This window comes from Diadema antillarum, unplaced genomic scaffold (assembly GCF_040938485.1).
Source record: "Diadema antillarum isolate AM-2024a unplaced genomic scaffold, OU_Dant_1.0 scf00000112, whole genome shotgun sequence".
Lineage (NCBI taxonomy): Eukaryota > Metazoa > Echinodermata > Echinoidea > Diadematoida > Diadematidae > Diadema > Diadema antillarum.
In genome coordinates, this window is record NW_027271001.1 from 262,423 (window position 1) to 274,770 (window position 12,348).

General features: G+C 37.1%; 1 long non-coding RNA gene across 1 annotated transcript in view; it reads right to left on the minus strand.

Moving 5' to 3' along the window:
• The window catches only part of LOC139719645 (uncharacterized), a 236,519-nt gene extending 227,112 nt beyond the window's left edge, over nucleotides 1–9,407 (minus strand). The window contains exon 1 of the long non-coding RNA XR_011710112.1: nucleotides 9,052–9,407. This is a non-coding gene — a long non-coding RNA (uncharacterized lncRNA). The remainder of the gene's footprint in view (nucleotides 1–9,051) is intronic.
• Between the last annotated feature and the right edge of the window lie 2,941 nt (nucleotides 9,408–12,348).

Sequence of the window (12,348 nt, forward strand, 5' to 3'; positions counted from 1 at the left end):
CGTTTCTTTGTTCATTTCAGAATCATTTCTCAGCTTAGACTGCACCATTATCATTTTTTTTTTTGTTTATTGAGATGAAACTTAAGAAAGTTATATCAAATGATTTATCCTTTTTTTATTACCCATTACCACAATCTCATTTTTATAATAATTCAGAAATTATTCTAGAGCTTTCCTTCACTCTCTAAGCTATACAACAATAAAATGTTTTCTTCTTGTCCGCATCTGTTATCTCCCAATTTAGCTCTTTCTTCTCTCTACACCCATTACCCTTCCCCCTCCCTTCCCCAAATCTTTCCCTGACGCTAAAACCATGTTTGACTTTACTCTCACAATACCAACCTCGTCAGTTCTATTCTCAAGTTTTCGTTGCCAGATTCTCATACCTACTCATTCATATTTTGCCCTTTACATTTAATAGCACTTCTACATTTCACATGCCTTGATCCCTACTCCCTCCCTTCCTCTCACACCTTCTCTCATCTCCCTGACATAAGTCTAACAATGTTCTCCACCTCTGTGCATCCCATCTCCCATCTCCTCATGAAATATTTGCCGGCGAGAGCATCATCCCAACACACAGGAGGCGGGGATGAGTTTTCTCGGAAGAATCTCTCTCCCTCCCCCTCCCCTCCCCCCCCCCCCCCCCCCCCCCCCACCTCCATCCCCATCAACCCTGACCGCATGCGGATATATGGATGTATACAGCATGTGGCGTGTAATCTTAGAGGCGGGCAGGAATCTGATTACACACCATGCTCGCCTCTGTGGAAGGTCCTAAACATTTCCACCAGATTCTCGGCACATCCTGCGTGATCGTGGCACACCTATCTCTAGTCATGTCATGTACAGTCAAGGCCAGCATTGCATGAAAACTGGCATATCCCTGCTTTAAACTCTCAGTCAAAATAGCTGTTTAAAATCCCAAAACTAAACAAACACACACACACACACACACACACATTACAAGTGATTTCCAAAACCATTACTGGTCAGTTTCCCTTTACATCTAATTTCAGGTGTGTATGTGTGATCTGGTATTTTGATGGCTACAAACTGAAGGAATCTGAATACTTGTGATTTTTATGTTCATGATTATGAACTATCTTTTACATTACTTGGAACAAATCTAAAAATTGGGAATGACCATTTGATCTTCGGCTCTTAGGGCCAGTTCAGGACATCACTTCTTTGTTGTTGTCTTTTTTCATCAGATCTGCTCTGAGATTAGAAACTGACAACCACTCCATCAGTTCAACTCAACATCCTATCCACTTTTACTACACTCCTTGAGAGTATTGATTTTTCCATTAGGCAGAATGGCCACAAGTAGCCTATTATGTAACCCACGGCTCAGCCTCTTAAATGTACAAACATTCTTAATCAGATTGACAACACTCAATTTGCCTTCAATGTCAGTCATCAATAGGATTAGAGCCTTTTCATCACTCCATGCTGGCATAATGGGCTAATCAACACATTTTGATTCTTCCTGAATTGGCTTTGTCCACAAACAAACGGCTAAGCATACACCAGGCATAATCTTCCCAAAGTATAAATGTATTTCAAGACCTAGATCTTTCATTTGATCAAAACTGCACATCAGAAACAATGTACTATTGCACCAAATTCCTAATTAAATGTATCTCCTTAATGTGAAATCAGAATGGAATGATACAGCTGCCTTTCATGTTTACCTTCAAAATACAATTGTACGTGACCCGCTACAATAAAAGGATCCGAAAGTTGAGGGAGGTTGATTTTCTGAAAATGATATGGCATTATTCCCTTACTCTTCTGCTTTAATTTCATACATATCACTTGCTCATACAAGTACTCAGTTGTGGAAATATTGATGATTTTATGAGACCATGTTGAGTGGTCTAGGAAATCAGCATTTTGAGAAAACCGCCATCAAAGTTTCCTTTCCAACACAATCGTGATCAAGGGGTGGTAAGACAGATTTCACCTCTTGACAATAGAAGGTCTGCTCATAGCAACCTCCACAATATTCATTCAAGCTTAGCGCTAGTGGTCTACGCACGACCAATCAGTAACCAGGATGCCACGCACTGACCAATATGATCACTCCCTCGTTGCTAGAGGCGGAGTCTATCTGCGGCACTAAATCCAAATCTTCGGACAGGTTTCTGTTAAACTGAAAGTCAGAAAATCATGGCTCAGAAAAATGCTAATTTCTTGCCTTTCCTTTGATCATTTAGCTTCAAAATTTTGGCAGATGATAGACGAAACAATAGACTACACCATTACGCCAAAAACAGAAATTCAATGGTTTTGACCGATTTTAATGATCTGACTTCAAACTCAATTTTCTTGGCTCAGCTGTCAGCGACTTTGGGATACTTTTGTTGTGCCGCGTCACAAATGCATTTTTTTTTAACTTCGGGTTTAGCAAAGTTAGAAATACTCAGTTTGAATCTACATGTAAATCTGCATCATTTTGTTCCTCTAAGTCAAGACATTTCCTGTTCCACAATGGAATTTGAATATTAACCACTCAGTCTATGTCAACACGTGGAAACTTCAATAATTCCATGGTATTTTTATGCAGCCACATGCACTGCCAACTCCACTCACAGCGGTGATATGCATATTGCCCATGAAAATCTGAGCAGCTGGTATCTTTGCTTTTACGCACTCATCTAAAGCTGTTGCTTTGAATTGAACAGACATACTGTGCAAATTGTTACCCCATCACAAAACCTTAACATCTGGCCTTTTGTGGGTGCCTGTGTATGTGCCCATTTGTAAATCCCTTCAAAAGTAGGCCATTCAGGAACTACACGTCTGCCAACAGTGAATGTCCTTGGTTGTTGAATAGGTCTATAGGAGGGGTTGCATTGAATGTAAGAATACTCAATGGTCTCCTATGTTAAACATCTCTGAGTTAATAATTTTTTGCATGGTTGTTTGGCAGTTGTTGTGTTTTTTGCTATGACTGTTATCATGTTTATTTTTCTGTCAATCATGCAAAGTATGCATTGTTCCTCTTATCATTCAATTCATTTGTTCACAATTACTCTGTAATACACTTTTTGATTCAACTCGCAATGAACATATTTCTTACAAATTATTAAAACAACATGATTGGTGAAATATATGCTTGGTATTATGTTTTACCTTTTTTTTGTTAAATGGAAATGAGCTATAACTGATTTGAAATTGAACTGAAAGTGCCAATTACACAGAACCGATATAAAGTTTTCAGTTAGATATTGAGAGGTACCCTTCAGAAAAGGGAGCATGTTTGTAAAAAAAAAAAGAAAAAGAAAGAAAAAATAAAACAAGAGTTTAAATGGAAGATACAACACATTCCAACTGGGGGGACAAAAGCTAATCGTTATGTTCAGATATCATTCCCTTCAGTAGAAGTAGAACCTGTGTTCAAAGAAATGTTCTCTCGGAAGGAGGAATTCATTCATAATTTCATATGGGTCATTTATTGTTACTGAATTTAAGCATTAACTTTCAGTGCAAAGAAGGTACAGAATGATCAGATATTCGGTAAAACTGCTTTCCCATGGAACACAGATGTGATTTGCAGAACACACACACCATCTTTCATAATCACTATTTACACATATTTTTCCAACACCTCACAGATGATGGCATAATGGCAGCAACACATCACATGTTTGCAAGATCTTCTTGTTGTTCAAACAGAGTAAAGATTTGTGAGTGATGTAAGAAATATGAGTTGGTTTAATACAAATCAGACAGCCCTACTGTAAAACGAGGAATGTTCGCGTGCATTTTAATTTTGCGAGAGCCAAGATTCACGAAATTAAGATGCACGCAAAAGTTCATGTCTACATTATATGCACTGAATGACGGTGGCAATTCACAAAAAATTAATGCTACAAAAAAGGCTCCAATTCGCAAAAATTTCATGCCACGAATATATCATGTAAGTATTTAAATTTACTAACAGCAGAATCTCATCATGATAGCTATTGGTTGAACTCTTCAGAATCGAAACAGTCGAATCTCACTCCTTTTCAAAACTATACCAATACTTCAATCATATAACTTCAGGGCTACCGGTACTCTATTACCTCTGTATAATGAAGCATACTGAAGCATGAAATGTAGAATGCTACATTGTAGCAGAGTTTTCCTTTGTTATTTTTAAATACTATAGAAATAATTTTTCTACTTCCTTAACTACAAAATAGTAAATACTCAGTGCTGTTAAAGATATTTCTGACATCAATAACTAGCAAGTAAAGTATTATATAGCGAACAAATTCACGATTATCATTTCAACATCATAGATCAAAATCATTATTATTACACATTCAAATTGTTCTGACAAGAGTTACTATGTACTGAATAGATAATCTAATATAACTTTCTCATCCTTTTTATGCAATCTTTCTTGAAGTAAGGGGTAAGTAAATATCTCTCAGAGACAGAACAGCAGCAATGTACAGGCAGGAATGAAACACATGTATACCAGAATTCTCACACTACAGAGGAGACGATGTACAAACAGTAGGATTACACTGATCTGTTGAGAATGGAAGGCTGCTAGATAGCCTTTGTTTGTTTCCAAACACAAGGAGTCGTGTTTGCATTCCTTTGCCCTACAGTCTGTCTGTCTGTCTGTCTGTCTGTCTGTCTGTTTGTGCATGTGTGTGTGTGTGTCCTTAGATGCCCTTGTTATACATATGCCCGAGAGGGAGAGAGAGAGAGAGAGGAAGAGAGGCATAAAGAAGACTCAATGACCTGACGCGATCCACAAATTTATCGGGCCAAATGTAGCACATCTGCTGGGAGGGCAGTGTAATTGGGCCACGATGACCGATTGGTATACAACAGGAAATACCACAGCTGTATGTCTGTCTGTCAGGCCTGACTCGATTACAGTGGTGATGGTGTTTTAGACGAAGGCTCTCCAATAAGTGGCCTGGTAATGGAGAAATTCATGCCAGATTTTTTTTTCACATTTATTCAATTCTTTAACCCCCTGCTTCCATGATTTAGGAAATTGCAATAGGATTAATACATTGAACATCAGGGAATGTTAGCTATGAGTAAAGAATCCATCTGCTTCTTCTTAGGCTTAATATTCCGATTCCGAAATGACAGCAGTTATCAAACATCATACATATATTACATATATCTTTTCTCTTCTTTCTTTTCCTCCTTCTCTTCTTCATAACACACGTACACACACACAGTATAAACACATTTCATATAATAATATTATGTGACCCTCCATCACAAAACCAACAAAACGTTGCCAGATATGGATTTTTAGATAGGGGCAGATTCTGAAAGAGCAGATTCTAAAGCTTTAAAATGATATAATTCAATTCATATGGACTCCCCTAACCTATCTAAATACTGGAAAGAAAGCACACACTCTAGAAAAGTGTGAACTGAGAAAAGAGGCTCTGAAGTACAGGGTGTAGTCAAGTGCTTAATCTTTACAAAGCCGTGCTAGCTGTGTGATGAAAGGGACAAAACACAGGCAGTAAACCACCAGAGAAACAACAATGAAGGGATAATCAGATTAAGCTGAAATTGAGCATGTTTTATTAACACATTCTGTCCATGATTAATGTCAACCTTCAAAGCAGCAGCATTATCCTTTCAAAAGTTATTAGACCTGAAAGTGAAGAGTGTGCAAAGGATTTCAAGAAATGGAAAGGGGCCCTCTAAGACATACCTGATCATTCTACTCTCCCCCAAAAAAGGGTTGTAGAAAAACTGGTGAAAACACATTTTCCCACTCATGTTATGATCCCAAACTAAAGATTAATGTAGAAGAAGGATAGCTCCGTCAGAAAATATGAAAAACTCAAGACTGACTCGGTTGACCCATTTCATCTTTTTTGAGTCCCCACTTAAAATCAAGGGGTGCAACTTTTCGTTGGTTTTGTGATGCATGGTCACATATACAAAATCCACATAGTCCCGATTAGAATTTGCAATTACAGCACAACTTTCAATGCTAGTTCAATTTAGATGAAAGTTCAATCAATAAAAAAGAAAGATGTACCAAAAAAGTGAAGAGCTGAGCATGCACTTGCCTTCCAGACACAAAGATGTCTTTCAAAAGTGGGGGAAAACACAAACACACACACACGCACAAGTTATCACTTTAAAAGGAAGTAAAAGCTCTCAAAGAGAGGTTTAACTTCCTTTAACTTTCCTTAACCTGCCAAAGAGCTTCAGCAGTCATCCCAAATTCTCTAGTCTATGTTTCCGACAAATATTGGATAAATGATTTTCGAGGCAAACACGTTTGACAGATGAGCCACCGGAACTACACTCGCTCATAACATCTTTATGAAATTCATCAATCCAAAATCCTATAGTTTTTGTAATAAACACTACAATTGTGCCCTACGATTGTTGCATTACGAATGATTTGCCAGAGTTACTCTAGATGTTGGTCCATATATAGTTTGAGAAAATAAAAAGGTAACAGAAAGTACCATCTAGTCACTGTTCATATTTCTTCAAACTATAAATTGTAATTGTAAAGCATGTCATACAGAAAATAAATCATATAAAATCAAATGAAATAGAATTAAACAGTATATAAAGTATGATTCATTTGTTCGTAACCACTTTCCAGTAGAATTGTATATTACAAATTTTTTTCATCATTATTGTTTCATTCATCTTCATGTGCATGTGTATGTAATGATTTTTGTACTTCATAACTCACTTTTCCTACTGCGCCTTGAGCATGTTAGTCATGTGGAATTGGCACATTATAAGTACTCTGTATGATTATGATTATTATGATTATCATTGTTATTACTAGTATCATTATTATTAATTATCATTATTATTATTATTATTAGTATGAGAGAGAGAGAGACTGAAAAAATATTGCATGTCTCGATAAGTTGGAGGACTGACAGAAAAGTACCTATCTACTTAATCTCAAGTTAGATAGGTTTAGAAATAGATATTGTAATGAACAAACAGAATAAACAATCAATTTTGACATGGATGAATTACAATAAACATGTAACAAATGTATATTACCAAATATGCAGATTATTAGCTTGATAGACTAATGTCTCCACTACTGGCAAGTGGCAGTTAAAGGGATAGTACGGTATTGGTGGAGATGAGAATTGGGCTTTTAACTTTTTACGAGATACCAAGAAAACACTTATTATATAGTACAGAGCATACCATTTTAAGAGGAATTCAAAGTTTATTTGATGAAAATCGGGTTTGGAATGACTTAAACATCCAAAAACAAAGTAAAACAAAGTGATCGTGATGAAGTGTGGGTCCCACACTTTAGTAGAATCGCTCTTTTTTTTATATATCAGCCATTTCAAAACTAATTTTCATCAAATAAACGTTGAATTCCTCATAGAATTACATGCTCTTTCATATTTCGTATGAGGTTTCTGATTATCTCACACACAAAAAATGTTAGAAACCAGAAACTAGGTCTCAACCAAAACTATAACGATCCCTTTAAGATTACTTGAGATCAGCAGACAACATGAAGGAGGAGATATGGAAAAGGAGATACACATGGAAGAGGAGATAATAAAAATGCGAAGACAGATGCCCTTGTAACAATGTACGGGGAAGATGCCATCTTTACATCTGATTACAAGATCTCATTATTCTATCTCTTCGCATAAATCTCTGCCCATGGATGTGTAATGACGCCGCGATGATCAGGTGCACGCATTTCTGACATCTTACTGTCTGCTCAGTAAACAGGGTCACTGTTACATAATATTCTTTGGACAAAAAAGACAATGCCCGTTAATTTGTATATATATATTCACATGAAGGTAATTCTAGACTTCATTAAAAGAGCATGACCACTATAGCACTGTGTTACTTGTTTTGAGATCTAGACGATATGCTATTTATCACCCTGTGAAAAATCGCAAGTATTGGATATATGACTTTAAATGAAATATGATACCTAAACTTCACGACACAGTGATTCCCTGTCAGTAACACAGTACTGCGTTCATAATTTATCACACAAACAGACGTACAAAAGGAATGTTTCTTTGTGTTGTAAGTGACAATACAACTCTATTTTCCACTTCCATTTCCAACAGACCAATTAGGCCTACTTATATGCACGTGCTTAGATCTTGTCATCCTTGATTTAAATACTGTTTGAAACTACTCCTTACAGCTAGTCTAAATCAAAAGTATGCCCAGCTAGAGAATTATGTATGTATATATCAAATAATGCCCCTCCTTGGTTTCATTCTTCAAATGCGAATTCCTCTTGAATTCATGCAAAAGTTTCTCTCATTGGCCTGTATTTACAAAGGTTGTTTAAATTTAGTCCATGATGTATACAAATTTCTTGTGCGTAAATACAGGTGACGCAGATTCCCTACAGAAACAGACATCCAATAACTGTACCTTGATACATGTACATGCATGGGAAAAGTATAATAAGCCCATTTTATGCTTGTTTTAGTCCATGGACTAAATGTCAAATTTACACCATAGTTGCAATTTAAACCACCTTCGTGAATATGGGCCATCTAAGTTCAGATATTCACAGCAGAGTGGCATACTCCTAAAAATTGCCAGAGAGAATATTGATTTGATCAAAGACATTGCAGATACTCCTACTCAATAACCTAAGATTTTTCATGCCATAATTTTATTTTAGCAGAACAGTGCTGTTTGCTGTCTTCGGTATAAAAACATGGGAAATGAAGACAATCCAAAAGTCAAAGGAATGATGGGGTAGGACTATATTACATAAGGTGTTTGAACCATTCGCCCCCAAAATGATACTGATTTCCGATGCAAACATTCCCAAACATCCCACGTGCTACAGACCAAGAAACGTGAGCTACTTCCTCCCTTTACCATCGTCATAGCATGTACTGGTCACGGTGGTTTGCGCATCATCACACATCCCTGAGCAGGGATAAAAGCATGTTGCAAACAATCACAATGGAACGGTTGTACAAATGCGATTTGCTGTAATCAGATCGCGGGGGTCAATATGATGGGAAATGTGAAAAGAAGGGAATTTGCCAGAATCTGTCTGCGTCTTACCGGGCTGAATGCAAGGTGCGGACGTGTCCTCCTCTTCTTCACCGGTGCTTGCGGTTGACCTCTCAGCTCCCACGCCGACAGTCTCTTGGAGTAAGGGGAGCAACTTGCGTGGGCAAATCCACCTGCTCTCTCGGCTAATTCTTAACTTGACGAGTCTCACAAATACTTAATCTGCTTAAGATTAACACCCGATCAGAGGAAAGAATGACCTACAACACCTACAGAAGGGAATAGCTGTGACAGTCGCCTATTCAGCAACACTACGGTGAATACAAACGCGGTATTTAGCAGCATCTAAGCAAAAGTTTTTGTAGCGGATGTTTGAGCAAGGCAGTGGAACGCGAACCAGTCCTCTTCGTGAGGAGCCAGTTGTTGACATCGCCGTATATAGGAGATGTGTTACAGCTGGCGCTCGCTCGCTTCAAGATTAGTTGGTAGTCTGCGCTGCTATAACGGTCCACGATTATTCGCTTTGACCCTGACTTCATTCTCAAACACTGACTCAAGGGCACGTACCTCATACTACTCGTTGTTCTGATAAATGCAAATGTAATGATTATGTTCCTGTTACAATCTACTAATTTTCACATAAATAAAATGAACATGATAGACAGCATATTCTCTTGTAAATCATACAATTGTATTTGAGTGTTAGAGTAAAATAACAGCTAGCTTTTGATAATTCTATAAGCTTATGTTTCATTTATTCATCAACTAATTTACTCATTCATATATGTGTGAAAGGGTGACACAACATTTGCTTCTGCGACAATTGCTAAGGTTTTATTTTCTCCAAGGACATAGGGTTAAGGTTAGGGAATTGTATAGGGTTTTACGTTTCGTTTGATGTGAGGATTAAGATTCGGGTTATATGGTTATGTTTGTGGGTAGAATTTATGTTTGGCTTTTTAGCGTGCAGATATTTAATGGGGCTAATTATTGTCGCAGGAGCAAATATAAATGGAACCGTTTCAAAGATGATTTTCATAATTTTTTACATGTTTATTTCATATATTGGTAAATACGGATATAGACAGAAAGAAAGAAAGATAGACAAGACAAACAGAGGGAGAGAGAGAGGATGGAGATGGAGAGAGCGAGAAGGAGAGGTCTAGGACAACATAGCATAAAGCAGATTTTGATGGCCATTACTGGTCAAGTGACCGATGACCATCTGGAGACGGCCAATTGTGACACTGGTCTGTTGAAATTGACTGCTGAAGTTTTATGACGTGACTGTTTTTGATTCATAACTCTGATGGAAACGTTCACATGAGAAATTTACATTCGTTCATGACTATAGTATCATTGGGGTTCGCTTCATTATAGTCTTATGAGAGACTTTTCCCTCATAAGACATATCACTTATCTCGGAAATGGCTCATGGTATCTTCATGAAACTTCATCATATATGCATATACTTCCGGAGAGACTTCATGAAACGGACGTGAAAGTCTCTCATAGCTGCATAATATGAGTGACTTTGGCCATTCTGAGATTTATGTGAAGACTTTTATGTGATGACTTCATGAAACGGACCACGGACCCAGTTGGGGATGAGAGAGTCACTCGTGGTTTTGCCTCCCATTATATAAAAGGTCGTTTGCTGCAGATCTCATATCGGGGGGGGGGGGGGGGGAGATATGTAGGGTACTTTTACACAACATGTACACAGTGTAAAGCGATTATATCTTGATGGAATTAAGGATTACCTGAGTGGTTTACAATGTTCTCTGACTAGCACGTCGAGAGTGCTGATTTGGTCACTGGTCGAGCTTTATACTAGGCCTACTCTGAAAGAGAAAGAAATCCGCACATTTGGTGTAGTTGATAAACGTCTTTAATATCATGTTCAGTTTTTGAAGAACATATCACATGGCAGAACGTACATTCAATTCAATTCAATTCAATTCAAATGATTTTATTTCCATATAAAGTAATACAAAGCAATATACACAACGCTTACATGAGTACATAATATTTTAAGGAACTTTGAGTCACATAAGTTTCAACAAAACATGGATACAACATTATAATAATATCAACTTTGGTTTTTAGATAAATAAACAAGTAAGCAATACAATCTTATTTTGTAACTCTACATGGAAAAGAGGAATTCACAAGAGAAGCATAGCTTGTAAAACTTGTAAATTACTCTGGGAGATGAGGGCATCTCAAGATCCGTATATTGCTGAAGTATACTTATTCACCTCGGTAACACATAATACTAGTAGGGCTATGCAAAACATTATCAATCAATTTTGTTCAGCGTAATCAAATAAGGCCTATACTATTCTACTATCATACTGTATTACTCACTGGGGGCACAATATTGCTCAAGAACATGTGTGATATTTTAGATTAGCATATGAACAAGTTACTTGTGGAAATTATAAGAGACAAGCAGAGTGTAAAGAAAAATGGTTAGTTTAGATAAAGCAATGTTCATGTTTGTTGTGTTACAAAATGATGGAGCAGATCTTAATCAAATGATTGGTTGAGAGCGTATACATGTATACATGTGACTAAGAATTTATTTTGCTCGTGCAACACGTAACTTTGCTTATGATAACCGATTACTATAGTATTAGAATAAAGTACTCGTGTAATGACCGGACATTAGCACTTACACGTCGCGATGGTAACCAAACGAGATTTCATTCTTTTATTTACTCACGATGAGGGTGGTTTGTCATAACAACACGGATCCCTGCTTTGTCATTTTATAAAGTAAATGATACACATCTTTTTTGTTCGGGCATTAGTATAATTGCCCTCGGTATCTTTGAAACATTTAAAACACACCCTCGGCTATTGCCTCGGTCGTGTTATAGACTGTTCAGTTCAGACCTGTTCATTCCTTTTTACTTTCATTTACAAACAATATACATGAATACTGAAACCATCAAATTTATGATACATTTCATTTACCATAATATCACATAGAACGCACCTTGTTTCATCAAAGACTGGAAATGAAAATTGAGATCGGCCTACCCTGTGTGGATAATTCTTCATAATGCCCTCACTGATACGTATCATTTGTATATTCTTGATATACAAAATATACATCAGATTTGGATATATTCAATATAGTCTGTGTAGCAAACAAGCAAAAGGGGGGAGATGCATTCACTCTACGTGATAATGTACTGTACTTGGGTAACGGGAACAAAGGTGAGGATAGCTTGTGACTGCTCGCACGAAGAAAAGACAATCACACGTTTAACATCAAGGAAATTCTCTTGTGCGCTTTATTCTTTAGCAAGAACCATGGGGGCGTTTCACAAAGAATTT